General features: G+C 48.0%; 1 pseudogene; it reads right to left on the reverse strand.

Moving 5' to 3' along the window:
• Positions 1–430: 430 nt before the first annotated feature.
• LOC103257548 overlaps positions 431–5,304 on the reverse strand; it is a 67,182-nt pseudogene continuing 62,308 nt past the window's right edge.

The following is a 5,304-nucleotide window of genomic DNA, read 5'->3' on the forward strand; positions in this document are numbered from 1 at the left end:
TCATTCACTTATTCATTTATTCAACTCCTGTTTATCGAGGGTTTTTAATGTGCCCATTTTTTGCAAGGTGCTGGGGACACAGAGTGAAAAAGAGAAGTCTGGTTTCTGACCTCAAGCAGCTTATATTTGATATCAGGAGTTAGATAGCCCACAGGCCAAGTCTAGACTTTTAGGGTTCATATAGGGTGAGGGTGGAATGGATGGCTGGAGAGAGGTGCAGCACCACCAGAGCCGGAGGTGCGCACTGGCAACCCAGAGATCCAAGTAAATGCAAAGAATTGCAACACACAGAGGTTAAAAAAAAAAAAAAAGATAAGATTTATTTAAGAAAGCTTCACCCCTCACAGACAGGGAGCGGACCTACACTCTAAATGAGTGTCGTAGCCCCCCAAAGCCCTGGCTTAAATCCTTTTCCTTGGAGATGTTGCAATCAGGTAGACGCGACTGCCATGACTTCCTTATCGACCACCTGTGGATGTTTTGGAGAACCTGTGACACAGAGACCCACTAATGTCCGCCCACATTATCACAGCCCCTAGAGAAGGGCGTGACAAGGATTCTAATTATCCTGCACCTTCCCGAACGACATTCCTTAGAGCTAGTGGAGGATGCACTCCCTTTATCTCCTAGGCATTCCCAGTGGGTAGCTTTGGGAGATCCTTGGCTTCCCTGTAGATAGTGTCCAATTTACCGGAAGATGGAATCCCCGCCTGCTCCTCCTCTGAGCGGTCATAACTTTTGTAATTACAAGTTTTGTGATTTTCACAATCCTTGCCCAGTGCATGATGTCTTAGGCCTTGTAAATCACATTTCCTGGAGGCAAGCTTGATTGCCACTACAAGATACCTCTGATTCCCAGCACCAGGAAGTCTGTTTCTGAAAAGACCAAGTCGGCAAAGTTAATTTTACCTAAAGTGTGCATTTCTCTAAAAATGTAACTTCTACTTTTTCATCATTGTGTCGGCGTTTAAGAACAAGATGAAAAATGGCTTCCCACTCTTGGTCTGTCCTTTCATAGACCATTGTCTGATTTTTGTAGGGAAGGTCTACTGCAATGCAGCCATGACCGTTTCTTTACTCAATGCGTATAGTTGCTACAATAGCAGAGCTGAGTATCTGCAACAGAGACTGAATGGTCTGTGGATACACGTGTTCCAAGGGGAGAAAGAGAGAGACTGATTTTAAGAAATTGGCTCACAGCCGGGCTCGGTGGCTCAGCCTGTAATCCCGCATCTTGGGAGGCTGAGGTGGGTGGATTGCCTGAGCCCACGGGTTCGAGACCCGCCTTGGCAACTTGGTGAGACCTCATCTTTACAATAAATCAAAAAACCAGCCGGGCGTGGTAGCGCGTGCCTGTAATTCCGGCTACTCAGAAGGCTGAGGTGGAAGGATCGCCGGAGCCCAGCAGGTCGAGGCTGCGGTGGCCAGGAGCGGCCACTGCACTCCAGTCTGGGCAAGAGAGTGAAACTCCAACTCGAAAAAGAAAAGAAAAGAAAAGAAATTGGCTCACATGATTGTAGGGGCTGGCAGGTGTGCAATCTGCAGGACAGGCTGGCAGGCTGGAGATCTTGAATCTGAAGGCATTCTGGGGCAGAGTTTCTTCTTCCTCTGTGGGACTTCAATCTTTTCCTCTTAAGGACTTCAACTGATGGGACGAGGCCCACACACATTATGGAAGGTCTCCCAGAGACTTTACTCAAAACAAATTTTACTCAACGTCTACTGAATCAAATGTTAGTCTGACCTAAAAAGTACCTTCACAGGCCAGGTGCAGTGACTCAAGCCTGTCCAGTGTTCTGAGGCTGAGGTGGGAGTAATGCCTGAGTCCAGGAGTTTAAGACTAGACTGGGCTACATAGGAAGATCCCCACCTCTACAAAAAAATACATTTTTTTCCCCAGGCATGGTGGCACGTGCCTGTAGTCCCAGCTACTTGGAAGGCTGAGGCGGGAGGATCACCTGAGTCCAGGAGGTTGAGACTGCAGTAGCCATGATTGTACTGCACTCCAGCCTGGGTGACAAAGTGAGGCTCTGACTCAAAACAAAACAAAAAACAAAACACACACACACACACACACACACACACACACACCCTTCACAGCAACATTTAGATGGGCATTTGGGCAGACATTTGGATGCCGTAGCCTAGCCAAGTGGACACATACAACTAGCCTTCACAAGTCTTCACCCTTGTCAACTTGGCACCCATGCACATTCCTTAAAACCATGCTTAATCTTCAAACAAAGCCATCCTCATCCATAAGGCCATTCTCCCACCTAACACAGTCCAACTGTCCTGCAGAAAACCAGAGGAGCGCTAACCCTTTCCCCAAAAGAGGACGCAAAGTCCTTGGTGACGTTCACACTTCTCAATATCTCGTGACTTAAGTGCTATGATGTAAATAAAGCTCGTCCGACAATATTTAAATACTCTGATACAAAGTCAATGCACCTGATGTGGTATAGTGACCGTCCCAACCTTTTTGGCATCGGGGACCGGTTTTGTGGGAGACAGTTTTTCTGCGGATGGGAGGACGGAGATGGTTTGGGGATGACTCAAGTGTATTACATTTCTGGTGCAGTTCAACCGTCGCATTAGAGATGCACTCACCCTTAGATTCGATTCTCATAAGGAATGCACCACCTAAATCCCTCGCACATGCGATTCACAAAAGGGCTCACGCTCCTAGGAGAATGTAATGCCGCTGTTGATCTGACAGAAGGTAGAGCTCAGGCGGTTATGTGCGTGATGGGGAGAGGCTGGAAATACAGATGAAGCTTTGTCCACTCACCCGCTGCTCATCTTCTGTTGTGAAGCCCAGTTCCTAAGAGGCCATGAACTGGTTCCTGTCTGCAGCCCAGAGGATGGGAAACCCCTGATATAATGGGATAAGAAAGGGAGGAGAGAAGAAGGCAAATATATTTTTGTGATCTCTCTCTCTCTCACAAACATATTCATAACAAAACAAGGAAGAAATACTCATGGCAACTGCATTTCTTGTTTCTGAAACTGATCATGTGTTCATAGTGGGTATTTATAGAAACCTTTTTCCACTGCCTACTGGAGTTCTTTTGCCTTCAGTAAACACCTCTGCTGGTTGTGGCTCTTTTTTTTTTTGAGTTGGGATCTCACTTTGCGCCCAGGCTGGAGTGCAGTGGCACGATCGTGGTTCAGACAACTTCGACTTCCTGGGCCCAGGTGATCCTTCCACCTCCCCCTCCTGAGTAGCTGGGACTACGGGTGCACACTCAGCTCATTTTCTGATTTTTTTTTAAAAATGGAGATAAGGTCTCACTATGTTGCCTAGGCTGGTCTTGAAATCCTGGGTTCAAGCAACCCACCCGCCTCAGCCTCCCAAAGTGCTGGGATTACAGGCATGAGCCACCCCGCCTGGCAGTGGTGGTTCTTTACCTGGTGGGGTAACGCAAATCTTCATGTCTGAAGGGTCAGGCCGTTTGTAATCTTGTCTGAATTGGGTGGTTGTAGTTTTCTGTTGACCCTCATCCCAGGACAGGGTAGCACTGAGTGACATCCTAAGGGCTCTGCTGTATCCCAGACACACCCTTCCTCATCTCCGTGATGGAGTTTCAGTTCAATTTCCCCTTGGGTGTCAGGATCAATCACCCCAGCCAGCATGCCACCCGCTTCCTTGCCTGGTTTAGAGACAGGAGGCATCAAAGTGGCCACCTGGCTGTCTTAACTTCTACTTCAATGGAACCATGGATGTTTCGTGGTGAGAGTGTTTTTCTGTCTGGACCTGAGACCTCTAGGCCAGCAGAGCACAGCTGCAGAGTCAAGAAGCAAAACTTTGGCTGAGGGGTCCCTAAGAGTGATGGTGAGTGGTACCACTGCCGTTTCTTCCTCTTGATTCCTGGACCCGTGAATCCTGGCTTTGGGAGAACAACACTATATGTGGGACGCCAATTCAGAGCACCTGTAGCCTTCTAGAGAGCCTCGGCCCAGCCCTGCCAGGTATCGCCACCTCTCTGGCACCGTAGCTGAATCTTCAAAAGACCGACCCACTGTTCCTCTGAGCCAGCTGCCTGAGGATGGTTGAGATCATGGGAAGACCAGAGAATTCCATGAGCCTGAGTCTGTGACTGCAATTCTTTGGCTGTGAAGTAAGTCTTTGATCAGAAGCAACACCGTACGGAATACCATGGTGATAGATAAAGGCATTCTGTAAATCCACAGGTGGTAGTTTTGGTAGAAGCATTATACGAGGGAGACCCCCCCCAAAAAACTTGGAATTATTTTTTGGAGGGTTGACCCTTTGTGATTCAGGCTTCCTCTGCTAGGTGAGTGTTCTAGGAACCCAATGGCATTCATGGATCAACTAGTATTGTTGTGAGGGCCTGTATTGACTTCAGTGAATTTTTTCTGAAGATTCTTTCAATGCATCTGTCTATTTCATGATGGGCGATTGATGAATTCATCAGCCCACACCACGCCATGCTGAATGTTCAGCAGTTTTTGACCAAAAACTGGTGCCCCACTCCGTATTCACCTGACCTCACCCCTAGCAACTTTCTTTGTTTCCCTGATGAAGCAAGCCCTCAAAGGGAAACCTGTTTCTGATGTGGACGAGGTGAAACAAAAAACAGCAGAGCACTAAAGGGCATCAAAATGGACAAGTTCAAAAACTTTTCTGAGCAGTGGAGAATGTGGATCCATCACCCCAGCCAGCGTATAATTCCCCGGCCTGGGCAACTTGGAGAGACCTCATCTCTACAATAAATCAAAAAATTAGACGGGTATGGTTGCACACATCTGTGGTTCCAGCTACTTGGAAGGCTGAGGCAGAAGGATCGCCTGAGCCCAGCGGGTGGAGGCTGCAGTGGCCGGGAGCGTGTCGCTGCACTCTAGCCTGGATGACAGAGGGAGTCTCTGACTCAAAAAACAAACAGAAAAAGAAAAGGAAAGAAAGAAAAAGCATTTGCTAGGCCAAGGGCCACACACAAAGTGCCAGAGGATTTGTTGATTTGCCTAAGTGATGAAACCACATCCAGTTCAGTAGCTGAAACCGAGGTCATGGGAGGCTTAGGAGAACCCACTGGCACTTGACCTCCAATAGTCCCACTTTGACTGGCGGACCACGGCGCCATCTTGCATCTCTTGAAATCGGTATCAGCTCAGAAACCGTGGACAATAGTCCCCCAAAGCCTGCTGACTGTCTTGTCCCCAAACACACATGCAATCTAGTAAAAGGCTATAGTCCCTGCTGGGATAACGATGCACTGGATACAGTGTTGGCGGTGTGCTGGGACTTATTCTTCCTTTTTTTTTTTTTTTGGAGTGGGAGTC

This window comes from Carlito syrichta, unplaced genomic scaffold, assembly GCF_000164805.1.
Source record: "Carlito syrichta isolate Samal-C Ts95f unplaced genomic scaffold, Tarsius_syrichta-2.0.1 Scaffold301789, whole genome shotgun sequence".
In the NCBI taxonomy this organism is placed as follows: Eukaryota; Metazoa; Chordata; class Mammalia; order Primates; family Tarsiidae; genus Carlito; species Carlito syrichta.